The sequence below is a fragment of the Poecile atricapillus genome, chromosome 24 (genome assembly GCF_030490865.1).
Source record: "Poecile atricapillus isolate bPoeAtr1 chromosome 24, bPoeAtr1.hap1, whole genome shotgun sequence".
NCBI lineage: Eukaryota > Metazoa > Chordata > Aves > Passeriformes > Paridae > Poecile > Poecile atricapillus.
Window position 1 is genome coordinate 1068803 of NC_081272.1, and position 26796 is coordinate 1095598.

Genomic DNA, 26796 nt, shown 5'->3' on the forward strand with positions numbered 1-26796 from the left:
CTGGAGGGAGCCTTGGCCAAGAAGGAGTCTCAAGGAGGCTCATTAGCACCCCAGGAAGGAGGGTTTCCAGTTAAAGGGATTTCTGACATGGGAAGGACTGAAATCCTTCCCAAATTCTGGAATTTGAGGGTCAGGTTTCTGCCCAGGACTTTGGGACATGGTTAAACTCGGCTCAGATCCATGAAGGTCGTTTAAAACATCCCGAGGGTTGGCACAGGATCCATCCCTGGAGGGGTTCCAAAGCTCTGGATGGGGCACCTGGGGACAGCGGGAATGTTTGGGCTCTGGGAAGGGCTGGATCTGGTCTCAGAGGGCTTTTCCAGCCTCCAGGATTCTGAGATTCCATGAAAAGAAAACCCAGATGGCTGAAGTCTGACTTTCAATGTGAATAAAAGGCTCTGAAGGAGAGTTTGGTCCCCAAACCAATCCCAGCCTCTAAAATAATCCCAAACCTTCTGGAATCTGCGCTAATATTCCCTGGCTGAAGCAGGAAATCGGATCCCTGGGGATTTGGGCAGTTTTTGCTGGAAGATCCTGAGGTTGTCCTGACCTGCAGGATGGGAGCAGAATGGGATTTATGGAGCACGGGGATGTTCTCATCCCCTTCCTCCCACCCCGGGGGTGTCCAGGTGTGCCAAGGGATCCCAAGAGGAAAAACGAGGTTCTGCAAAGACCTGAGGCCACACCTGAGCATTCCCGTGGTGCTGGAGAGGAGGGGGAGGCTGGGAGGAGGGAAATTCAGTGGTGATTAATTCCAGTTTTTAATCAGTTGGTTTAATAGAGATCCAAATTCTTCCATGCTTGAGGTCCCCTGTGTGCTGGTCACTGCTTGATATCAATATCAAATGCATATTTTTGGTGTAAACAATCAATATTTCAGGCCAGCTCTCACAGCTCAGTGTTTATTCAACCTTTTAAAATCCATTTTTGGAGCTCCTACCTGCGGCTGCCACTCAGCTCCTGGCTGAACTCATTTTCTCCAGGGTTAATGAGAACAAATCCTTTGAACTCCCTGCTCATTTCTGTCTGATTTGGTGCAGGGCTCTCCCTGACTGCCTTTCCAGGGAAATTGCTTATAGGAATTATCAAGGGTTCCACTATGAAAAAGTTTGATTCAATTAATTAGAAATTCAGGACTTGGCCTTTGGCCAAAATGTAATTTATTTTCCCCAAGCCCGATTTGAAATGAAATCTTTGGGCAGGTTTTAAGCTAAAAAAAGAATAATCACAAGTTCTCTTAGCTCTTCTTTTCTACTGTTAAAAAAAACCAAACCAAATAAAATCCAACCAACCAACCAACAAAAAAACCCTCAAAAAAAATCCCCAAGCCCCAGTGACTGAATTGTGCAGAAATATTTAAATATAAAAGTGAAATCTGGGGGGTTCTAAGCCAGGCCTGGCTCTGCAGGGTGTTGATCCCAAATCCGTCAGAGGGGCCCAGTGCCTGTACTGGTCCCAGTACAGCTCTGGAACTTCCATGGAATTGTCCCAGGGTTTGGTCCACAGAAGGTCAAATGGATTTTTTTGGTGGAAATAATCAATATTTCTGGCCAAGTCTCCCAGCTCAGTGTTTATTCAACTCTTTAAAATCCATTCCTGGAGCTCCTGCCTGTGGCTGCCCCCCAGCTCCTGGCTGAGCTCATTTCCTGCAGGCCCAGCCTGGGCTGGGATCAGAGCAAACCCCGGGATCATCCTCAGGGTGGAATTCTCACCTGCAGCTCGAACTGCCCCCCTCCCCCAAATTCGGGGTTACTGAGCCACTCCAAAATTCCCAAGCCTCCTTCCTGGTGGAGGCACCTGGATACACCCAAACCCCCAGGGACCAGGACCTGAGCACGGCCCCAGGTCATTCCTGGGCCACTCTGCCAAGGGCCTGAGGCCAGGCTGTGGGGGGATTTCTGTGTCCCACATTCCCAACCTGCTGAGGATCCTCTTCCCAAGCTGATCTGGATCCTCTTCCCAAGCTGATCTGGGTCCTCTTCCCAGTCCTGGTGAGGATCCTCTTCCCAAGGTGATGAAAATCCTGTTCCCAACCCTGGTGAGGATCCCAGATTCCCAGTCCTGGTGAGGATCCTGTTCCCAGTTTCCCAGTCCTGGTGAGGATCCTGTTCCCAGTTTCCCAGTCCTGGTGAGGATGCTGTTCCCAGTTTCCCAGTCCTGGTGAGGATCCTGTTCCCAGTTTCCCAGACCTGGTGAGGATCCTGTTCCCAGTTTCCCAGTCCTGGTGAGGATGCTGTTCCCAGTTTCCCAGTCCTGGTGAGGATCCCATCCCCAGTCCTGGTGAGGATGCTGTTCCCAGTTTCCCAGTCCCGCTGAGGATGCTGTTCCCAGTTTCCCAGTCCTGGTGAGGATCCTGTTCCCAGTCCCGCTGAGGATGCTGTTCCCAGTTTCCCAGTCCTGGTGAGGATGCTGTTCCCAGTTTCCCAGTCCTGGTGAGGATGCTGTTCCCAGTCCTCAGCCCCTCTTTGCTGCCGTGTCAGGAACGTGTCCAGCTCTGCAGCTGGAATTCCCATCCACGCCCCCAGAGCAGTTCTGGCACTGCCGGGGTCTCTCTTGCTCCAGAGGAAATTTCTGTCCTGGGGTTTTGCTGCTTTCCCTGTGGTGGGACATGGGAAGCTGAAGCAGGAGGAGGATGGACAGAAGATAAACTCAAACCCCTGCTTGGATTTAAAATGAGCCCCAAACTATTTAAAGCTCAGGCTTTTCCAGAATTTTAAAACTGGATCCGCCTTGGTGATGGTTCTTTGGGATCAAGGGTAATTCCAGAGCCAGCTGGGATAGGGGGCCATGGGTTTTCCATCTTCCCTGCAGCAGGGAGCCCACAGGACCTGCAGACTCTCTTCCCTCTCTCCCCACACCACTCACCCCCTCCATCCCTCCACCTGGACTTTCTGAACAATTCTGGAATAATGAGGCATCCGTGACATCTGGGATGTGCTTTGATGTTCACAGAGGAGAAAGTGGTTCCAAAGTCAGGGATTTTCCTGGTCCTCCTTTTAAATCATCCCTGGGTTGAATCCAAGAGAAGGGATCAGAATTCCTGATGAATTCCTGAAGTGGGAAGAGGGCTGGAGAGCCCCAGGTTCCTCCTGCAAGGCTTGTGGCTCCTGTTAAAATTAACCCCCGTGGAGAAAGGAGAGCAACTCCCTCCCTACTACACCGAAATGATTTTATACTCACCCCCAGCCTTTATTTCATCCTCCTGCCCATTCACTATTTTAATTATGATTTTTTTCCCTCCTCCCTGGGCAGCCAAACCTCTCAGATTTTGCCTTTTGGTCGGGTTATTTCGGGAACTCATTAAATGCCTGGGTCACGTGCTTGTTATTAGAAAATGAAAACAACTCGGTGGCTGTGCCACGGGAGAGGCTTCCTGGTGAATTACCGGAGTTAAGCAGTGGCTTAACAGCTTGAGACTCCTGGAACATTAGGCAGGGTTTTTTTAGACCTTTAATGCACGGCAGATTACGGCGCTTCCTGCTCGGAAAGGTTTGAGGTTGTTGTTTGCGGTTGTTTTAATGGGGATGCTGTGGGGGGAAAACGCAGGACCCAGAGAGCGGCCCCTGGCTGGGGACAAGGCTTTGAGTAAAGGGAGGGGAAACCAAGCCATGAGCGAGGCCCATCCTGGGGCTGGGACCGGAGCAGAATCGTGCTGGGATCCGCCAAACTCCAATTATTGGTGTCAGACCTTGAGAAATCATCCCCCGGCTCGGGGTTTGTGGGCTGTGTGTCACACGTGGATGTGGGGTTTAGGGAAGTTCTCACCTTTTGCCCAGGCCTCTGGCTTGGGAAGCTTGCAGCTGCCTGCAGCAGCTTCACTGAAGCACCCAGCACCCCAAAACCCCCTCTGCTTCACAAGTTCTTTAATAACAGCTGATTATTCTATTACAGAATGAATTATTTATTTAATAGGCACAAAAAAGAACAGACATAAGGCAAAACAAACTAATATTGCACAGGAATAAAGATAAAAAGATAAATTACTCATAGCTATATTCAGCATGAGCTTAAAGGTGCATATTAATGTTACAGCTAGAGAAGAAATAACTTAACTTGGGATTCAATGGATCTCTGTTTTCCCAGTTTGGGTGATGGTCACTCTGCTCTCCCAATTTGGGTGATGGTCACTCTGCTCTCCCAGTTTGGGTGATGGTCACTCTGATCTCCCAGTCTGGGTGATGGTCACTCTGATCTCCCAATTATGGGTGATGGTCACTCTGCTCTCCCAGTTTGGGTGATGGTCACTCTGGTCTCCCAGTTTGGGTGATGGTCACTCTGGTCTCCCAGTTTGGGTGATGGTCACTCTGATCTCCCAGTTTGGGTGATGGTCACTCTGGTCTCCCAGTTTGGGTGATGGTCACTCTGATCTCCCAGTTTGGGTGATGGTCACTCTGGTCCCCCCTGTTTGGGTGATGGTCACTCTGGTCTCCCAGTTTGGGTGATGGTCACTCTGGTCTCCCAGTTTGGGTGATGGTCACTCTGGCTGCCCAGTTTGGGTGATGGTCACTCTGGTCTCCCAGTTTGGGTGATGGTCACTCTGCTCTCCCAGTTTGGGTGATGGTCACTCTGGCTGCCCAGTTTGGGTGATGGTCACTCTGGTCTCCCAGTTTGGGTGATGGTCACTCTGATCTCCCAGTTTGGGTGATGGTCACTCTGCTCTCCCAGTTACAGGTGATGGTCACTCTGATCTCCCAGTTTGGGTGATGGTCACTCTGATCTCCCAGTTACAGGTGATGGTCACTCTGATCTCCCAGTTTGGGTGATGGTCACTCTGGTCCCCCCTGTTTGGGTGATGGTCACTCTGATCTCCCAGTTTGGGTGATGGTCACTCTGATCTCCCAGTTTGTGTGATGGTCACTCTGATCTCCCAGTCTGGGTGATGGTCACTCTGGTCTCCCAGTTTGGGTGATGGTCACTCTGATCTCCCAGTTTGGGTGATGGTCACTCTGGCTGCCCAGTTTCAGTGATGGTCACTCTGGCTGCCCAGTTTGGGTGATGGTCACTCTGCTCTCCCAGTTTGGGTGATGGTCACTCTGATCTCCCAGTTTGGGTGATGGTCACTCTGATCTCCCAGTTACAGGTGATGGTCACTCTGATCTCCCAGTTTGGGTGATGGTCACTCTGGCTGCCCAGTTTGGGTGATGGTCACTCTGGTCTCCCAGTTTGGGTGATGGTCACTCTGGTCTCCCAGTTTGGGTGATGGTCACTCTGGCTGCCCAGTTTGGGTGATGGTCACTCTGGCTGCCCAGTTTGGGTGATGGTCACTCTGCTCTCCCAGTTTGGGTGATGGTCACTCTGCTCTCCCAGTTTGGGTGATGGTCACTCTGGCTGCCCAGTTTGGGTGATGGTCACTCTGGTCCCCCAGTTTGGGTGATGGTCACTCTGGTCCCCCAGTTTGGGTGATGGTCACTCTGGCTGCCCAGTTTGGGTGATGGTCACTCTGGTCCCCCAGTTTGGGTGATGGTCACTCTGATCTCCCAGTCTGGGTGATGGTCACTCTGCTCTCCCAGTTTGGGTGATGGTCACTCTGGTCCCCCCTGTTTGGGTGATGGTCACTCTGGTCTCCCAGTTTGGGTGATGGTCACTCTGATCTCCCAGTCTGGGTGATGGTCACTCTGGCTGCCCAGTTTGGGTGGTGGTCACTCTGGTCTCCCAGTTTGGGTGATGGTCACTCTGGCTGCCCAGTTTGGGTGATGGTCACTCTGCTCTCCCAGTTTGGGTGATGGTCACTCTGCTCTCCCAGTTTGGGTGATGGTCACTCTGATCTCCCAGTTTGGGTGATGGTCACTCTGGTCTCCCAGTTTGGGTGATGGTCACTCTGATCTCCCAGCTTGGGTGGTGGTCACTCTGATCTCCCAGTTTGGGTGATGGTCACTCTGATCTCCCAGCTTGGGTGGTGGTCACTCTGGCTGCCCAGTTTGGGTGATGGTCACTCTGGTATCCCAGTTTGGGTAATGGTCACTCTGATCTCCCAGTTATGGGTGATGGTCACTCTGATCTCCCAGTTACAGGTGATGGTCACTCTGATCTCCCAGTTTGGGTGATGGTCACTCTGCTCTCCCAGTTTGGGTGATGGTCACTCTGCTCTCCCAGTTATGGGTGATGGTCACTCTGATCTCCCAGTTTGGGTGATGGTCACTCTGCTCTCCCAGTTATGGGTGATGGTCACTCTGATCTCCCAGTTTGGGTGATGGTCACTCTGGTCCCCCAGTTTGGGTGATGGTCACTCTGGCTGCCCAGTTTGGGTGATGGTCACTCTGATCTCCCAGTTTGGGTGGTGGTCACTCTCTTTTTCCCAGTAGCCATTTAGGGGTTTAGATGCCACCTCGTGACACTTCCACAAGCTCTCACAGCTCTTTTTGTCACTCGTGGCTGTGGGAGCTGAGGCCCATGAAGGCCACCAAGGCCTGGGTGGCACAGGCTGGTGGCACCTGGGGATCCAGGCTCCCATGGGTGGCATTGGTGGGACCCCAACATCTCCATCAGCACCCCAGGTTCTCCTGGAGGGTGCCTTGCACACCCCGGATCATCAGTGGAGCTGATGGGGTAGATGATGGAATGTCTGGTTTTGGAATTCCTCTCGGAGTTTGGGAGAGGAGGAGCAGCGTGAACAGCTCAGTGGGGTTTTCTTTTGCTCAGTGGGGTTTTCTTTTTCTCAGTGGGGTTTTCTTTGCTCAGTGGGGTTTTCTTTTGCTCAGTGGGGTTTTCTTTTACTCAGTGGGGTTTTCTTTGCTCAGTGGGGTTTCTTTTGCTCAGTGGGGTTTCTTTTGCTCAGTGGGGTTTTCTTTTGCTCAGTGGGGTTTTCTTTTGCTCAGTGGGGTTTTCTTTGCTCAGTGGGGTTTTCTTTTGCTCAGTGGGGTTGTTTTTGCTCAGCAGCCCTATTCTCTCATCTCTCCTCTCTGGTTTCAATGCCTACAGTGACACACAGTGGTGATGGGCTCTGCTGTGCCACAGCACTGCCTGGACCTGGGGGACACTGGAGATGGTGGCAGTGGTGACCACCGGGCTCCCCTCGCAGGAGGATCCACCTGCTGATGGGGTTTGGGCTCCAGGCTGCTCCTCACATGGCCAGATAAGGAAGCGTTGGAGCTTTCACTCTCCCATCCAATCTGTTGCCCATTTCCCACGGAGTTTTCTGCCAATCAGCAGGGAACTGCAGGTTCCCTAAGCTGATTTGTGCCACAAATGCTGCACTCAAATCCTCTTTAGTTTCTGTGACAATGCAATTTTTTTTTTTATCCTTGTGTAAGCAGCCAGGAAATAAAAGTTGGCTTTTGGCTGTCGTGCTTCCCCTGTTCCCCCCTCGGCTCCTGGAGAGCCCAGCAGGCAGAGGTGGCTCCATTGTTCCTTAGGAGAACATTTTCCATTGTCCCTGGATGTGTCCACCCTCCATCTGCAGGTGTTTGCAGGGGAGGTGGATGCCGGTTTTCCTCAGGGTTATTCCATTCTGACATTCCATTGCTTCGGATTTTTGGATTTCTTTTTTTTTTTTGTCCTCACCTGCTTGGAGAAGGAAAATGATCGGATGAGGAGAAGTCTTGGGCTGTCTTCCCGCTTGAGGTGGGGATGGGATCACAGAACCTCAGACTGCTTTAGGAGGGACTTCAAAGCCCCATCCTGCTCCATCTCTTGGGCAGGGACACCTTCCACTGTCCCAGGTTAATCCAAACCCCATCCAACCTGGCCTTGGACACCTCCAGGGCAGCTTCAAGCAAGCCCCTATTTCCAAATCCCAGCTATTAAAAAGAGAAAGAAAATACTGATCTTGTTACAAAGGTCTGGAAGTGAGGAGCAAGCTGCGAACAAATGCCTTGAAAAAGGGTGGAAACTTCAGGAACGCTCCATTTCTCAGGGCTCATCCCTCCGAGCGGCCCCGGTGGCTGCGCTGTGCCCGGGCAGGCGGCTCCGGGAGCGGAGCGGATCCGCCGGATCCCCCCGGCCGAGAAAAGCGCTCCTCGCCGGCAGCGCCGCTCAAGGTCAAGCTGCTGGCAGCTCCATCCCTCCGGAGCCGAGCCGGAGGGGCAGAGAACCCTCAGCGAGCACCCAAATCCCTTCTCCGGGATGTGCCCGGGGGTGCCGGCGGCCGGGGAGAGCCGGGGGTCCCGGGGGGAACGGGGCGGCCGCGGGCGGGCAGCGATGCTGCGTCGCCGCTGACATTTCCGCCAGCGAGTGCCCAGCCAATTGGCGGGGCTGGAGCAGCCACACATGAAATATGATGATTTTCAGCAGCAGGAGGAGGAGGAGGAGGAGGAGGAGGAGGGGGAGAGGGCGGGAGAGCCGCCGGCTCGCATGCCGGGGGCTGCGCACAGCCTGGCCGGAGGCGAGCGCGGCCGGAGGAGCCGCAGCACCCCGGGGATGGCCCCGAGCGCTGAGCAGGAGGATGGCACCGCCAGCCAGGTGGGCCGGGCACGGTGGCACCACGGCCGGGGGACGCTGTCCTGGGGCCCGGGGACGCGCAGCTTTGGGGGGATCCGTCCTGTCCCTCCCCAGAGCTGAGGGCTCGGCGCTGTCCCCGGCGAGCTGTGGCACTCACGGGGCCACCGGCGCTGCTTAACGCAGGGCTGAGCTCTTTTGGGGGGGTTTCGGTCGGCTTTGGTAAAAACCCGGAATGCCAGCCCTGGAAGGACGCGGTGTTGCTGTGCCAGAGCTGCTCGGTTCAAACTTCGCAGCCTGGTTCTCAGTTTGATGGGAAGCACTTGACAGAGCTGCTCTGTGCCTGGCGTTAACCCTCTCCCAGCTCCGGCCGGGCTGGAAACTGTTAACCCCGAAAAAAATTCACTCGCAACAAATTTAACCCCGCTAAGGAGCCACGGCAGAACTCCGGGAATGGCATCCAGCAGCTGCTCCTTTTTATAATGACTTTGCATTTATCCCAGAGCCGGCTGGCGAGTTCGCACTTTATTATTATTATTATTTCCCCGAAGGGGAGGGGGTCCGATTAAAAATAATAATCATACAATAATATTCCCGAGGCAGCCCTGGGAGGGCAAACCACACCTCCCCGTGCTCCGACTGTGCCACCGCTGCCGCTTTATTAATTTCCCTGCGCCGTGAGTGACAGTCCTCCAGAAGTGATAATTGGTGCGCTGTGTCTTTAAAAGGTTAAAACCCTTTTCAAAAAGGCCTCGACTCATAGTGGGAAAAGACAAGAGAGGCTTTGGCTGGCTTTGGATCCAGAAAACAGCTGCTGATTAGAGTCTGCGTCTTCGGGCTGAATTTATTACATATTTTTCAGCAGCAGGGATTCTAGGAGGAAGCTTCCGTTTGGGTTTCTTGATCGTGGTTTATTTTTATTCAGAGGAATAACAGAGGAAGGATTTGTTCCGGCTGGAGCATGCTCACAACCTGCAAGACCTCCCATTATTAAACTGCCTACTTTGGGCTTTAATATCCATGTGGTATTTTTTTGATTTTTATTAGCGTTATTATTATTTGGCAGCGTGCATCTATCTCTATTTTTTTTTCTTTTAATTTTTAAATAATTTATTCCGAGAGGAAGCTGATCTCGCAATGAGCTTTCTCCTTCCTTACTTGAAACAGGTGCTAATGAAAGAATGCAAATAGCACCGGCTGAGCCGAACATTTCATAAAGAAGGGAACAGCCACCGACCCCAAGCGCTCCGGGATCTGCCCGCTGGCCCCCGGCAAAGGTAGGCACGGGGGCTTTTGTCGCTATTTTTTGCTGTTGTTCTCTGCGTGGATCTTTGGGATTTTTTTTTCTCGCCCTTCCTTCCTTCCTTCCTTCCCTCCCTCCCTGGCTCGCTGCGGGTGCCCAGCCGGCCGGCCAGATTCCATTTTTCCTCCCCGGAGGTGTCAGCCCGGCGTCCCCAGCCCCGTGTCCCCGTGTCCCCAGCGGGGGCGGCCGCGCCGGGCGAGCGCCCCGAGCCCGGCGCTGTCAGCGAGCCCAGCCCGGAGCCGCGGCCCCGCCACGCTCGCAGCTACTTTGCCGCTTAATTAGCCCTGGCTGTCGCATGAATTTATCGTCGCTTGACAGCAACTTCATTTTCTCCCACCGTGCGGGGAGGAGGAGGAGGAGGTGGAGGAGGTGGAGGAGGAGGAGGAGGATGAATTGGCGCTGGCTGGTGGGAGGCAGCGCTGGGGGCGGTGGGAGGCGATCGCGGGGTGTGACAGGGACGTGCCAGCCGGCCAGGGGCGTGCGGAGGGACACGGGCTCGGGGACGTGTTGCTCCGGGGACAGCCGCGTCCTCCCGGGGCCCCGCCGGCAGCCGGAGCCCGGGGCCTGCGCCGCTTCCATCGCTTCCCTCCCCGCTGCCTGCGGCTGCTCCCTGATGCTACAGCGCCCAGAGAAACGCTCCCATCAAAATAAAATAAAATAAAAGATTCCAAGGCTCGTTCCAGCAGCGAGGTCCCTGCTGGTGGCTGGATCCCTGCACAAAGCGCTGGGGTTGGGTTTTTTTTTTTTTTTTTTCCTTCTCCTGCTTGATTTTATTTGGCTGTAGCATTCGGGGACCAGCTGGAGGTTTGTCCTTCGGGAAGCCCGAGTTTTTCCCGCTGTTGGAGGCAGGTGGAGGCATCCGCAGCCCCTTGCGGTACCTGCCCGCGGCTCTGGCCGGGTTTTGTGCCGTGTTCCCAAGCCCGGGCTTGCAGCAGGGACTGCAGTGGCTTCTCCAAGGGCCAAATCCAGCCCTCCTTGGGGTGATCCAGCTCCTCTGGCTGCGGGAGCCTCCGAGGGCAGGGATTAGCCCTTTGTCTGGAAGTTTGTGTTTATTTTTCGGCGTGTTTAAGTGTTACATATTTCAGTTCTGGCTGTGCACGCAGGATATTTGGAAGGGTTTTTGCCTGAGCGTTCAGGAAAGGATCTGAAAGAAAAAGTTTCCCCGGATGAGTTGTGCGAGCTGAGGGTGGGCAGCACGTGAAACAAAATATTCATTTTATATAAACAGACCCTTGAGGCTTCCTCCAGAGAGAACTTGGGAATGCCTGACCTGACAGAGGAAAAGTACCCAAAACTCAGCGTGCAGCCTGGTCTGGCCATCCCTCCCCCATTCCAAAAGCGGATGATTTTTAATTAAGAATTTGACATGGGGTGTGTGTGCAGGAAAATGGGATTAAAATGTGCTCTGGAGGCAGCAGGATGGGAATATTCCTCTGCTCCTGGTTTGGGCCGGGAGAGGGCCGGCAGCACCTCGTGTCCCTTGCTCTGCTGCTCTAAAAGACAAATCCAGCTGCTGATGGCTGCTGGAATCCCCCAGCCTCGGGTTTTGGGATGTGAGAAGGTGGATTTTTCCCAAAACCCTGCGTTCCATGTGCCGAGACAGCTGCTGCTCCCGCAGGATTCATTCCTCGCCCTGCCAGTAACGGAGTTTGCCCAATGCTACTTTTTATATTTTTTTTTTTTCTTTTGGAGATTGCGAATCCTCCGAGCTGTACCAGATCCCTGGGGGGGGTCTGGCTTTGTTCCCTCCCCTGTGGCTCAGCCGGAGCGCTCGGATCTGTCCCGGCAGTGCCATGTGCTGCTCCTCCCCATGGCCAGCGCTCGCTCTGCTCAGGGAAACGCTCGGGGTGAGGCGAAGAAAGCCCAAGCGAGGGGTGACTGAGGGGGGACAGGACGGGAAGGCTTTTCCCCTATGGGAGGTGGCATTTCCCCTATGGAAAATGGGGTTTTCCCTATGGAAAATGGGGTTTTCCCTATGGAAAATGGGGTTTCCCCTGCGGAAGGTGGCAATTCCCCTATGGAAGGTGGCATTTCCCCTATGGAATGTGGCGTTTCGCCTATGGAAGGTGGTGTTTCCCCTATGGAAGGTGATGTTTCCCCTATGGAAAATGGTGTTTCTCCTATGGAAAATGGTGTTTCCCCTATGGAAGGTGATGTTTCCGCTATGGAGATATTTCCCCTGTGGGAAAGGTGTGGATTTTCCCTATGGAGATGTTTCCCCTATAGAAGGAGGTGTTTCTCCTATGGAAAATGATGTTTCTTCTATAGAAGGAGGTGTTTCCCCTATGGAAGGTGATGTTTATCCTATGGAAAATGCTGTTTCTCCTATGGAAAATGATGATTCTCCCATGGAGATGTCTCCCCTATGGAAAATGGTGTTTCCCCTATGGAAAATGGTGTTTCCCCCATGGAAGGTGATGTTTCTCCTATGGAGATATTTCCCCTGTGGGAAAGGTGTGGATTTTCCCTATGGAGATGTTTCCCCTATAGAAGGAGGGGTTTCTCCTATGGAAAATGGTGTTTCTCCTATGGAGGTGTCTCCCCTATGGAAGGAGGTGTTTTCCCTATGGAAAATGGGGCTTTCCCTATGGAAGGAGGTGATTCTCCTATGGAAAATGATGTTTCTCCTATGGAAGGAGGTGTTTCCCATGTGGAAGGAGGTGTTTCCCATGTGGAAGGAGGTGTCTCCCCTATGGAAGGAGGTGTCTCCCCTATAGAAAGTGGTGTTTCTCCTATAGAAAATGGTGTTTTCCCTATGGAAGGAGGTGTCTCCCCTATAGAAAATGGTGTTTTCCCTATGGAAGGAGATGTTTTCCCTATCAAAGTGTCTCCTATGTGGAGTTTTGGTTTCTGTGCTGCCTCTGGGGCCATGCACGTCTTCGTGCACAGCCCAAACCCTCACCCAGCCACGTGGGCAGGAGACCGTGGGGTTTGTCCCAGGGTTTCAGGGGAGGTGGTGGCACCTGAGCCCTGCCTGGAGCTGCTCCGAGGCCTCTGTAAAACCTGAGGGCCACTGAGAATTGGTGGCCCTGCATCCCCGTGATTTTATCATCTCAGCCCCCTGAGAAAGGGAAATTAAGCCCTTTTTGTCCCAGGGTGCTCCCCAGCAGAGTTGGTGGCACCTGGGCCCAGCCTGGAGCTTCTCTGAGCTCCTTTGTACAACCCCGGGGTCCGGGGGGAATTTGTGGTGCTGGATCTGCAGGGTTTTTATAATTTCACCCCCACTGAGAAAGAGAAAACTGTTTTTGTCCCAGGCACTGCAGCCCAGCTCGTCTGGCACTGGAAAGGATTCTGGTCGTTATTTTCCTTGAAACAGTCGTAAAACTCCTGTAAACACGCACAAAACACGAGGCTGGGGCCTCCAAAGGTCTCTCCAGCATCTTGGCTGTTCCTGGGAATGGCTGTGGCAGTTCCATGGGAATGGGGAGATGTGCTGGGAATTCAGAGAGCAGCTGATGGGCCAAAGAGTTTTATGGAACCCTGGAGGAGCCGGGGTCAGAGCGCTGAAAGTCCTCCTCCTCCTCCTCCTCAAGTGCTCTTTAATTCTGGATTTCCACCTGGATAAAATTCCCAGAATTTTCTTTCTGCTCAGGGGGAGGGAGAACAGGAGAACAGGAACTCCCTCATTTTTAATAGGGCCAGGAGTGGGGGAATCTGTGCCTGGTGCTGGTTTTGACTCTGGATTCATTTAGGGTTATCAGCCTCCCTTTTCTCCATGTCCTGCTGCATCTGAATAACGTGGGATAGCCTGGGAATAACATGGGATGGATGGGAATAATGTGGGATAGCCTGGGAATAACATGGGATGGATGGGAATAATGTGGGATAGCCTGGGAATAACATGGGATGGCTGGGAATGCTGAGCCCAGCTCCCTGATTTATTTCCCTCTGATACCTGAAGAGGAGCTTCCAAAATATCTCAGAGGGCTGGTGCTTGATATCCATATTTAGACATATTTTTGGACCCATATTTTGAACCCATTTTTATCTGTATTTTGGACCCATTTTTACCCACATTTTGGACCCATTTTTACCCATATTTACTAGTTTTTGCCCCTATTCCTGACCCATTTTTAGCCCTATTTTTGACCCATTTTTAGCCCTATTTTTGACCAATATTTACCCATTTTTACCTCATATTTATTCATTTGTACCCCTATTCCTGACCCATTTTTACCCCTATTTGCCCCTGTTCCTGACCCATTTTTACCCCTATTCCTGACCCATTTTTACCCCTATTCCTGACCCATTTTTACCCCTATTCCTGACCCATTTTTACCCATATTTCCCCCTATTCCTGACCCATTTTTACCCATTTTTACCCCTATTCCTGACCCATTTTTACCCATATTTTCCCCTGTTCCTGACCCATTTTTACCCATTTTTACCCCTATTCCTGACCCATATTTTCCCCTATTCCTGACCCATTTTTACCCATATTTTCCCCTGTTCCTGACCCGTTTTTACCCATTTTCACCACATTCCTGCCCTTCCTGTGGCACGGCTATCAGGACCCACAGGCCACATCTCTCCTTTTAGCTCTTTAAAAAGCTCTGAAACTTTTTCACGCCAAGAATGGAAACGTCGCAGCTCCCTAAGTCAGGGATTTGCTCTCGGTGCTGTGGAGGGAGGTGGGGGGACCAACGTGGCCTTTTTTGTTCCTTTTTAACCTTTCTGCGTCTTTACTTTTCCTCCTGTGTGGGAAACGGGGAGGAGGGAGGGAGGGGGAGCCTCCTGGCCGAGCTCGCAGTGGGAGTCCCTGGCAGATTGAAAATACAAATAATAAGTTCTGACTCTAAGCCCCAACTGCAGACAGCAGCTCTCGCTGGGGTTTTGGGGTTGTTTTTTTTATTTTAGATCATTACGTGCTGGGCAGGCTCTGGAAAATGCTGTGGAGCCAAATGGGGTTTGAGAAATCCCAGGGCTGTGGGTGCTCAGGGGGATCGGGGCTGTTGCAGGAGGAATGTCACACCTGGAATTGAAAAATGGGATCGTTTTAGCAGGCTGGGACAGTTTGGGCTCTCAGGGGGCTCTGGGATGCTGCTGGCATCCCCAGGGAGCTCTGGGAATTGCTGTCCTGGATGTGCAGCTGTGTCCCACGAGGCCCTGACCCCAGCAGGGAGAGGAGGATCCCATGGGATCCTTCCAGTGGATTTCCCAGTCCTGGAGCAGCCCAGATTTTCCCGTTGGAATTCAGCCTGTCCCTGGATGCAGGAATGCAGCAAGTCGGGATAAAACTGCACAAAAGCTCTGGGAATGGGAGGCCTGCACCTGGCAGGGCTGATTTTCCTTTTGCCGCTGGAATTTTGGGATGCAGCGGGAGCCTGGTCCCTCCTGGGCCCATCTGCACAATCTGTCTCGCCCCCCTGGCTGCTCCTGTGGGACCTCGGGAAGGAGCTGGGACAATAAATTCCAGGGCAGGAGATGCCCATGGATCATCTCCTGCCTCCCTGGGGGAAAGGGCCGGGGCTGCTGCTGACTCAGGGCTGGGATTTGGGGGCTGCAGGAGCCAGCAGTGAGCAAATCCTGATGTAACCGGGGCTGCTCTGGGATCAGCGAGCCCAAAATTGAGCACTGAGTAAAGGAGGGATGAGAAAAGCTGGTGGTGATGTCAGGGATGAGCTCAGGGGCCTTGGAAAAGCACCTCGGATCCAACCAAAACTTCTCTCCTGCTTTTTTAGCTGCCTGGAGAGCTACAGCATATTTTATAATCCCAGTGGGTGCTCCTGGATGGATTTGTTCCTGCTGGATGGATTGGAAAACAAAAGGTCCAGGACGTCTGAAATAACCAAAATTGGATTTTAGATGGAATTTTATGCACAAAAGAGCAGATTATTGGGAAAGGCTCAGCTGCACCATCCCAATCCCTGTAACCCCCATCCATCCCCCTGGGTTCCAGAGGAATTTCCAGTCCTCCCCAGCCGATCCCCCTTTGTGTTTTAGACCATGAAAATAAATTTATCCTCATCCCTCATCTCTCTTGTCCTTTCCCTGCCTCTGTGGTGCTGTTCAGAGTCCCTGCATTTGCAGGGATATTCATTTCACCTCCGTTTTGGTAGCTCGGGCTCGTATTTTGAAATTTTTTTTTTTTTTGTTTCCTGTACTTCTGGCATCATAGGGAATTTCATGGGAGAGTGCAAATTGCCGAGACAAACAACTTGTTTTGTTTTGAAGGGCTGTTCCAAAGCAGTTTGGTCAGATTTCTCCTGAAAAAAAAAAAAAAAAATAAAAAAAAAAATAAATCCTCCTTGCTGCAGGGAATTTGGGGCAAGAAAGGAATTCTCCTGTGCAGCAGGAATGTCCCCAAAACCACATGGTGATATTTGATTGATTATAACTTGGATTAGTTAATTGGAGAGGAATTCTGTGCAGGGAAAAAACAAAAATCTGGTACCTGGCAAGTGAAGGGGAGAGAAGGGAAATATTTAGGGGTCAGGCCAAATGGACTCTGAGGGGCACGGGGGAGCAGGAGAGCAAGAACTGCAGATTTAAACAAAAAAATCAGATAATTATAAAGATATTGCTGCTGGAGCCAAATAAAGTGGGGTTTTTGGGCTGTTGAGCCTCTTTTGGTTGATGGTGAGAACAAAAAGTGCTTCTCAGCTGGGGCAAAAATGACATTATTTCACTCCTAATTATGCTGGATCCATCAGTGGGAATTAATTTGGCTTTGGGAAGTCAGGAGGACCTGAAAGCGAAAATCCTATTGGAAATTTTGTTCCTAAATTGCAGAACGGGAATGATTTTTGTTCCCCCATCCACAGGTGGGGAGAAGGATGTGGGATTTATTTCTGGGTTTTCCTTTGGGGCAAAAATGTCCCTTGGCTGTTCCTCCTGGACACCTCAGCAAGGGCCCTGGTGTGGGGTTTGTGTGGGGCCAGGGCTGTAAATGACATTTCTGTGGGGTTTGTGTGGATCTAGAGCAGGAAACACCATTTCTGTGGGGTTTGTGTGGGATTTGTGTGGGGCCAGGGTTGTAAATGACATTTCTGTGGGGCCAGGGCTGTAAATGACATTTCTGTGGGGTTTGTGTGGGGTTTTTGTGGGGCCAGGGCTGCAAATGCCATTTCTGTGGGGCCAGGGCTGTAAATGACATTTCTGTGGGGTTTGTGTGACCCCAGGGCTGCAAATCTCATTTCTGTGGGGTTTGTGTGGGGCCAGGGCTGTAAATGACATTTCTGTGGGGTTTGTGTTGGGTTTTTGTGACCCCAGGGATGCAAATGCTGTTTCTGTGGGGTTTGTGTGGGATTTCTATGGGGCCAGGGCTGTAAATGACATTTCTGTGGGGTTTGTGTGGATCTAGAGCAGGAAACACCATTTCTGTGGGGTTTGTGTGGGGCCAGGGCTGTAAATGACATTTCTGTGGGGTTCGTATGGGGTTTATGTGGGGCCAGGGCTGCAAATGCCATTTCTGTGGGGCCAGGGCTGTGAATGACATTTCTGTGGGGTTTGTGTGACCGCAGGGCTGTAAATGACATTTCTGTGGGGTTTGTGTGGGATTTGTGTGGGGCCAGGGCTGTAAATGACATTTCTGTGGGGTTTGTATGGGGTTTATGTGGGGGCAGGGCTGCAAATTCCAGTTCTGTGGGGTTTGTGTGACCCCAAGGCTACAAATGTCATTTCTGTGGGGTTTGTGTGGGGCCAGGGCTGTAAATGACATTTGTGTGGAGTTTGTGTGGGGTTTGTGTGGATCTAGAGCAGGAAACACCATTTCTGTGGGGTTTGTGTGGGGTTTGTGTGGGGTTTGTGTGGGGTTTGTGTGGGGTTTGTGTGGATCTAGAGCAGGAAACACCATTTCTGTGGGGTTTGTGTGGGGTTTGTATGACCCCAGGGCTGCAAATGTCATTTCTGTGGGGTTTTTTTGTGGGGCCAGGGCTGTAAATGCCAGTTCTGTGGGGTTTGTGTGGGGTTTTTTGTGGGGCCAGGGCTGCAAATGCCAGTTTTGTGGGGTTTGTGTGGGGCCAAGGTCTCAAATGCCACTTGTGTGGGGTTCATGTGGGGTTTGTGTGGAGTTTGTGTGGGTCTAGAGCAGAAAATATCATTTGTGTGGGATTTGTGTGACCCCAGGCCTGCAAATGCCACTTCTGTGGGGTTTGTGTGGGAAGATTTTCCAAATCTTAGGATAATATCTAGATCAGGAGGAACCCAAGGAAGTTGCAATCATCCCGTATCCACGTTATCCCGAGCTTTATTTTGGGATCTGAGTGCACTTTAAGGCCTGTTCTGAACCAAACTGAAAATTCCAAGGGTGATTTCCCAGCTCCCTGCCCATAACAGGTTGCTCCTGTTGCTATTTCTGTTTGTGTTTATCCATATTTTTTTCCCCAATCCATTTGGATTTTGCTCTGGAGAAGCCGCTCAGGGCCTTGTGCTGTCTGCAGGAGCCCAGCCTTGACTCAAATCTTCATTTTATCATAAAAATAGCATAAAAATGTTCATTATGGACCATCTTTCCTGGCTGAAAAACCCCAAAATGCCCTCGGTAGTTGGGAGCAAAGGTGAAGGAGGTGGGAGAGGGTGTGAATATCCCAGAAAGTTGCGAAGTGCAGCATTCCAGAGTGGGAATAAGAGCTGGAGGTTGAATGTGCAATCACAACCTCCCTTTGTCTGCAGGCTGTTGATCGGGCGAAGCTGCAATCTCGTGGCAATAAATAGATATTTAAGATAAGCTCGGCGTGTAATTAAAGACTTCTGCCTCACGGCCAGATGCGCTGCCTTTATCTTTGTGTAAATGAGAGCAGAGCGGGGCTCTGCCTGTGCTGAGTGCCCAAAAAAAGGGGGAAAAAAGGTTCTTTGTCCCAGTTTGCATCCGTTTGCTGCAGGGTGGGAGGGAGGGAGGGATTGGGACCTTCCCTTCCCCAGGGAAATTGAAAATCTCAGTGGTCTAAGGGCGAAAGGGAATGAAATGTGTTGGTAAAAGGTGTCGCCTTCATCCAGGAGCGTTCCCCTGATTTTCCAGTGTTTTGGGATGGAAATTGAGGAAGGGAGGGATGGAGTTTTAGGGAGGGAGGGATGGGACCGACTCTTCCCCAGGGAAACTGCAGTGCTACAAAGGCTAAAGAGAATGAAATGTGTTCATAAAAGGTGAACCCTCAGCCAGGAGCCTTTCCCTGATTTTCCAGAGTTTCGGGATGGGAATTCAGGGAGGAAGAGATGGAAGTTCAAGGAGGGAGGGATGGGACCATCCCTTCCCCAGGGAAGCTGGAAATGTCAGTGTTCTGAGGAGCTAAAAGGAATTAATTGGTGATAAAAAGCGCACACACACAGCCAGGAACGTTTCCCTGATTTCCCAAAGTTTTGGGATGGGAATTCAGGCTCCCCGGGGCGGTGACTCTGCCCCTGCATTAGGGCTCCAGTCCCAACAATTTTGGGATCTCTGAGGTTGGAAAAGCCCCCCAGGACCATCAATCCCCACCTGTCACCAGCCCAGAGCCACATCCAGGTGCTCCTTGGACACCTCCAGGGATGGGGACTCCAAACCTCCCTTCCAGTGTCAGATTCCCCCTTTCTGCATCCCACAGAGCTGGAGCAGCACCCAGAGCACAGAAATCCTGGGAAAATGTGCCCTGGGGGTCTTGGGGGATGTTTGGAACTGCCAGGAAGGGCTGAAAAAATCCCCAAAATTCTCTTGGATCTCTGACCCCTGCAGCTCAGCAGGGTGGGAGGTTGGAAGCATGAATGGTCCTGGCAAAAAATCCACCTGAGAGGGGAGAATTCCATCCTGGAAGAGCCTTCCCGGCCCTTTTCTGTTCCAGGACCCCCTGGAACGGGAATTTTGTTCCAAGCAGTGCCTCTTTTGTTAGTGGGGTCTGGTTTCAGCTTTTCCAGCCCCGCCTTGGATTTCAGATCCCAAATTTGGGCTGGAATCCGTAAAAAATGGACGAGAAGTGATGCTGTGTTTTGGGGATAAAAAAATGGGAAGGAGGAGAGGAAAGCAGAATTTCTTTTGGGATTTGTACCTCTGGGAATTCCTGCTGGACTCTGGGATGGGATTTATTTGGAATTTCTTGGGTTCATGTATTGGAATTTTGCCATCTTTTTCTTAATGAGGTGGAATTGTTGGATTAAGTTTTTGAGTAGTTGTTTGTTTTTTTTTTTTTTTTTATGGGATTCCTTTATTTTTGCAATGAACTCTTGGTGTTTTACCTCTCTCCTGCCTCCCTCTCCCACTTAGACCAGCCCAAATCCTCTCTAAACTCAGTATTTGTACCTTGACCCTGACTAACTCTGACTTTCAGTCAAATATTTGGCTCCTGGATGGTTTCCCCCATTCCAAACCTGACGAAATGGCAGAGCCAAGCTCCCACCCAACAACCCCACTCTGCTTTTTGGGAAATGGGTTTTTCCCAGGCTAAACCCTTTTAAAACCCTTAAAGCTGCGTAAGCAGCTTAAACCCAGCTAAAGCCTGAGATCATTTTAAACAGCTTGTGCCAATATAAAGACTTAGATTAACTTAAATACCTTAAACAGATCTGCAGCTTTAGGGGAGAATTTGGCCAGATTTGGTTGATTATTTGATTTGGGTGATTTTGGTGTCACCACTGGGTGACTCTGCCCAACCACTCCTGGCTGGGAGACAAAATCTGGGAATTTTGGGGTTTTTTTTACACTTTGGATGTTCATTTTACTGTAAACATGGCAGGAAAACCTGAATTTGTGACCTTAACCCTGCCCTCATGCTCAGCTCGGGATCATTTGTAATTCCTGGACACTTGGGGTTGTTTGGGATAAATCCACAGCTGATTTGCAGGAAAATGTTGGATTTTGTTCCACCTGGTGAGGATTTTCAGTGCCTGGGCTGCCCTGTGCAGTCTGGATTCTCCTAAATCACTCTCAGAGCTTTGGAAATCCCAGCTTCAGTGTGGTGGCTTAATTAAACCTCATTAAAAACGGGAATAAACGGGGGAAGCAGTCCAGACTCTGAGGGGGTTTCTGCCTGCTCCTCACTCCACATCCGCCCGGTGTCCGTGTGGGATCTGATCCTTCCATTTATTTGGAGATGGGAAATTGGGATTAATTCAGGCTCGGAGATTTGAAGAGTTTGGTTTATTCCTGAATTAAATCAGGAGGAGTTTCACTCACCTGGAGAGAAGAGTTGTTCCCACTGAGGCATTTCCTGGGAGCTGATGGAGCAGCAGCCCCTGGAATGTTTTCTCCAGGAGATAAAATCCCCCAAAGCTGAAAGGAAAAACCATCAGGGAAAACTTCCACTTGGAATTCCTCAGCTGGGAAAAGGAGCTCAGGCACTTCCCTGCTGCTGGAATTTGGGATGGGATTGATCCCCTGGGAATTCCTGTTGGAATCTGGGATGGGATTGATCCCCTGGGAATTCCTGGTGGAATTTCAGATGGGATTGATCCCCTGGGAATTCCTGCTGGAATCTGGGATGGGATTGATCCCCTGGGAATTCCTGCTGGAATCTGGGATGGGATTGATCCCCTGGGAATTCCTGCTGGAATCTGGGATGGGATTGATCCTCTGTGAATTCCTGCTGGAATCTGGGATGGAATTGATCCCCTGGGAATTCCTGTTGGAATCTGGGATGGGATTGATCCCCTGGGAATTCCTGCTGGAATCTGGGATGGGATTGATCCCCTGGGAATTCCTGCTGGAATCTGGGATGGGATTGATCCCCTGGGAATTCCTGCTGGAATCTGGGATGGGATTGATCCTCTGTGAATTCCTGCTGGAATCTGGGATGGAATTGATCCCCTGGGAATTCCTGTTGGAATTTGGGATGGGATTGATCCCCTGGGAATTCCTGTTGGAATCTGGGATGGGATTGATCCCCTGTGAATTCCTGTGGGAATCTGGGATGGGATTTATCCCCTGGGAATTCCTACTGGAATCTGGGATGGGATTGATCCCCTGGGAATTCCTGCTGGAATCTGGGATGGGATTGATCCTCTGTGAATTCCTGCTGGAATCTGAGATGGGATTGATCCTCTGTGAATTCCTGTTGGAATCTGGGATGGGATTGATCCCCTGGGAATTCCTGTTGGAATCTGGGATGGGATTGATCCCCTGGGAATTCCTGTTGGAATCTGTGATGGGATTGATCCCCTGGGAATTCCTGCTGGAACCTGGGATGGGATTGATCCCCTGGCCCTGGGAACACCATCCCATGTCCCAGGAGGATCCATCCCTCCTCTCTTCCAACTCCTGCCGCCAGCTTTGCTCCAGATTTCCATGGGAAAGCGCTGATGCTGCAGCAGAGCTCCTGGGAAAGTTCCTCCCTTAAAATAAAACTGGAACAAGGAGCCAGAATGGGTAAAAAAGGGGAAAAAAAAAACCCCAAAACAGGAAAGGATCACAAAGTACCAAAAAATAGGATTGTGAGGAAGGATGGAAGAAGATGGAAAAGGAGAAATAAGATCCCGTGGGTTTGGTCAGAACATTTCCTAGAGAACAGTAAAAGTAAAAAATAGCCCAATTCCCTGAAAATTCCCAATAAAAGGGTTTTTTCATCCATACTCATAAATCCACTTTTAATGTGGATTTTTATTAAAAATGTTCCTTTTCAAACTTGGATTTCCTGAGCGTCTTTCTCATAACCTCCCACTGCTTTTCCATCTCTGCTGGGACATCCTCCCATGTCAAATATTGCTGCTGATTCCTGAAAATTCAGCAGGATTCCCGGTACCTCACTGAACTCCCAGCTTTTCCCTTCGGGACAGAGTTTGCTAGCGGAGAATAGCACTTCAAAAATTTAAATAGTAAAAAAAAAAGCTTTTTCTTTAGATTATTTCATGTCTCTAAGTGTTTTTCTGCATCATTTCCCATTTTTTTCCTCATTTTTCTCATGAGACGACCCACCAGAGCAGAATGATGTATGTATATATATATATTTATATATATTTATTTATACAAAGAATAAAAAATACTTTTTTTTTTTTGCCCCTGCAAAGTAGGAGTCAGGATCAAAGGAAAACACAACAATTTTGGATATTCTTGCTGGAACATCCAAAAAATTCTGTGTTTTTAGAGATATTGGTTGTTAAGGGGGAATAACAGGGAGATTGCCATGGTTGTGGCTGAAAGGTGTGTTCAGGTGGGGATATATTGATATATTTATATAAATATATCTTTATATATATAAGAAATAATAGATATTATATAATATATTATATATATTATAGAAAATATAAATATATTATATTAAATATCTTTTATATTTTATATTTTACATTCTATATTCTATATTATATTGAAATATATTGTATAAAATATATTATATAAAATATATTATATATTATATAAAATGTAAAATACAAAATATTAAATATAAAATATGTTATGTAAAATATATTATATAATATATAATATATAAATATAATATATAATATATAATATATAATATATAATATATAATTATATGTATTTATATATTATATAATTATATATATTTATATATTATATATATATATATTTATGTCCTCTGACTGCTCCCAATCTGTTGATGTTCAGAAGCTTTTAAAAAAGAATAAATTTAAAATCCAATTTTCCTTCCCCCAGGGACGAAGACTTACAAACCCCTGAATAAAATGAACTAAAATATAATTTTAATTAATATAATTATCTATATATGCAGAACCAACCAAAGGCCAGCCCAGCTCAGGTGAAAACTCTTGTCGGATCCATCGGATTATTAATTCATGGCATAATCAAAGATGGAATAAACGCAGCTCATTGCTCAGAGGTGATTTTCCAGGAATTCCCAGCCAGGAGAGCGGAGAGCGGCTCATGGGGAATTGGGGATGAGGAAAACCTGGGAGAGGAGCCCCCAAAAGCAGCTGTGGGTGGAGCCTCTCTCTTGGTATCGAGGATTTTGAGGAATTCCCTGAGGAGAAAATCAGCCAGGACAAGAGGGGAAGGGATGGGAGGAGAATTCCTGGGGAATCTCAGCTGCTGTTGGACAAAAATTCCGGATTCTCCGGTCGGGGAGATGAATTCAAGTGAGGATAAACGTGAGGAGCAGAGAGGAGAGAGGAGCAATTCCCTGATCCGGAGGAGACTGAGGTTCCCATCACCTCATCCCTGGGAATGGATAATGCCAGAGCTGAATCTGGGATTTGCCAAATCCGCAGCAAAAATCCTCAAACCCACATTAAATAAAACAATTCTTGATGATTTCAGAGCCCTGGGGAGGGCAGAGCAGGGACTGGAGTGGGAGAATCCTGGGGCACAGAGTTCCTGCAGCTGCTGGGATATTGTTTGGAGAACGAGGAATGCTTTTCCTTAGGGAAATCTTTAATCAGAATCTTAATTCTGGAGTTTTCTCAGCACGTTGGCTCCCGAATTTCAGCTGAGAGCTGTGTGGGCTTTGCCTCCTCAGCCCTGGCTGCGAGGACCAAGCCGTGCCTGTCATAAATCATTAAACACAGAGCGGGAGCTGCTAATTGATGACACGCGGCCATTCCCTTATTTTATATTTGGGATTTCCTCACGGGAATTTCCCTCCTGGATGGGTGGGAGTGGGGGCTGCTGCTCTGGGGAGCTCTGCTCAGGTTTTTGCTCACCCCCAGGAGAGCTGCAAACCTTCCCTGGTCCAGGTGAGGGCACAGGGGAATCTGCAGAGCCGATAATTAAATTTGGGATTTGCTGCTGGTTTTCCTTGTTTGCCTCAGGAGTAACAGTGAGATCCCTTCTGGCCCCTGAGCTCTGACATCCAGGAGCTCAAATCCTGCAGAAAACCTTGGAAATGCTCCTGTCCCAGCTGATCCTGGGGTCTCTGCAGGGATTTGTCCCCTCGGTGCCCTCCTTGCCGCTGCTGCAGGAATTGGGGAATCACCGAAAGATTTGGGTTGGGAGGGATCTGAAATCCCACCCAGGAATATTCCCACTGTCCCAGGCTGCTCCAGCCCGGCCTTGGGCACTGCCAGGGATCCAGGGACAGCCACAGCTGCTCTGGGAATTCCAGCCCAGCCCCTTCCCACCCTCCCAGGGAACAATTCCTGCCCAAGATCCCACCTGAATCCCTCCTGGTTTAATTTAAAACCGTCCCCCTTGTCCTGTCACCCTCTGCCCATGGGAAAAGTCTCTCTCTTTTTAATCTGCTCCCTTTAAATCCTGCTGGAGTCAAAAGCTGAGCTCAGCTCCTTCTCTTCTCCACCAGTTGCATTTCAGAAAATAATTACATCGTGTAAGAATTGCTTTTTTTTTTAAAAAAAAAAAAAAAAAAGGAAAAATGAGAGAAGACGCAGCATTTGGAGAGTTTGGGAATGCAGGACCACGAGCTGGATGCTGGAGCCTCTCCCAGCCTGGAGAGTCCCGTTCTCCATCCAATATCAGGGATTTGGGGATGCCAGATACACGCGATTCCCGATTTTCTCTGCTGCCGGCAGCTCCAGGCGAGCCTCAGTTCCTCCCTCGTTATCAGGGCGGAGATCAAAGCGCATCATTTAAAGAACAAATGCAGTAAATACCTGGAATTTATGCTCTGCCTCTTTTTGGGAGAGGGGATTGCCACAACAAGCTCGAGCTGATCCCGGGATTTGGCACCAGGAGCCGGGAGGTGACGTTACCTGAGGAGTGAGGAATTGCAGGATCCAGCCTGTTTCGCTCAGGAATTCAGATCTGGGAATATCCTCAGGATTCTGTGCTGACTCAGGGTTCTTTTCATCTTCCTTGTTGTGATTTATTTTTATTTTTATTTCTGAGCGATTTAGTTTTTCCTGCTCCGGGCCTATTTTTAGCATCTGGTGAAAAGTCGCGCACCTTGAAAAGGAGAAGCAGGGGGAGAGGCCGACTCTTATAAAGTTTATAAAGGGTTTATAAAGGCATTTCTGTCACTCTGGAGCACCTTTGCTCCACGAAAATTGTCCCTGAAGTGTCACTTCATCCTTTTAGTGCAGCCTGGAACTGCGGGCACAGCATCAGGAGCCCTCTGTGAACTTCCTCCCATCCCATCCAACAGCAAAACTTTCATTTTAAAAAATGTTTAAACTGGTTTAAACATTGCAGTTTCAGTTCAGATTACCCAATGCAGCACCAAATAAGAGATGGGTGCAGCCAGGGTGGGTTTAGAGGTGCAGCAGCCGTGAATCAAATTTAAATTCTTTGCTGTTGTAATACCCTGAAATCCCCTGCCCTGTCTATAAATTACAGGCTGATTAATTTAGACCTGTTAATGAAATAGTGCGGGGTAAAGCCCACCCCGAGGAGAGGAATGAACCCACAGAAATGTTTTTTGTAGATTTTGTGAGCAATTTAAAGGCATTTTCTGCCTTTAAACCCTTCAGTGATGCTGCAACCCTGATGTTTTAATCAGCTTGGAAAAGTATGGTGGGGGTGCTTGCTAGGGTGTGCCCACAAGGAGGTTTTTTATCTTTTTCAGTGGTTTCTGAATTTAAAATTGATATTCTTTGCCTGTGTTCCTCACCCTGCAGGATGCAGGGGCAGAAACTTCTCCTTCATCATCTGCAGCAGGGCCGGGATTGCACTGGATGATCCTTGTGGGTCCAGCTCAGTTTATTCCGTGATTTTCCAAGAGTTTCAATTCCCTGGTTTGGGGTTTCCTGTGCCAGCTGCTGGGAGAACTTTTAAGCGTGTGATGAACCATAAAAACACCACTTTGTCAAAAGAAAATGCGATGATTTTCAGCATTCCCACTTTTTTTTTTTCCTTAAGGCATGAAACCCAAAAAAACCTGGGAATGCCAGGCTGTGACCTCTCACTTTTCCCTTTCCAGAGGGGTTTGGAGGCTGGAAGGGAAAAGTTCCCTCCCTTTCCACCTTCCCCGTGCGGCAGATGGGGAAAAGGTGAAAAGCCACGAGCTCTGCTGTCGCTGCCCTCCCGGGAGCAGCCATTTGGCTGCTGCTTATCCCGAATTCTCCAGCAGGAAAAAGTCACAAATCCCGCAGAATTCCCAGCTCCAGGAGCAGCTGGCTCCGAGTCCGACAGGTGGGGCTGGGAGGAGAGGAGAGGGTTTGGGAGGATTTGTCCTTTGCTGGATCCAAGCCTGCCCAAATACCGGGAATTCCCAGCGGCGCCCCTGACATATCGGGAGCGGAATTCCCGGGGGAATCTCTGGGTTCAGTCAGGGGTCTCCTTGGAAGTCAGAAATCTGGAATTTCCACGCAAAGCGGGACAGGGAATAAAGCTCCACGCGCAAGGGAGA

The 26796-nt window shown here is 50.0% G+C and overlaps 1 protein-coding gene across 1 annotated transcript in view; it reads left to right on the plus strand.

Annotated features, from left to right (window-relative positions):
• The first annotated feature begins 9144 nt into the window (after positions 1–9144).
• The window catches only part of HIVEP3 (HIVEP zinc finger 3), a 185708-nt gene continuing 168056 nt past the window's right edge, over positions 9145–26796 (plus strand). The window contains exons 1-2 of the mRNA XM_058856761.1: positions 9145–9398; positions 9541–9650. The gene's annotated coding sequence lies outside the window, so the exon portion shown is untranslated. The remainder of the gene's footprint in view (positions 9399–9540; positions 9651–26796) is intronic.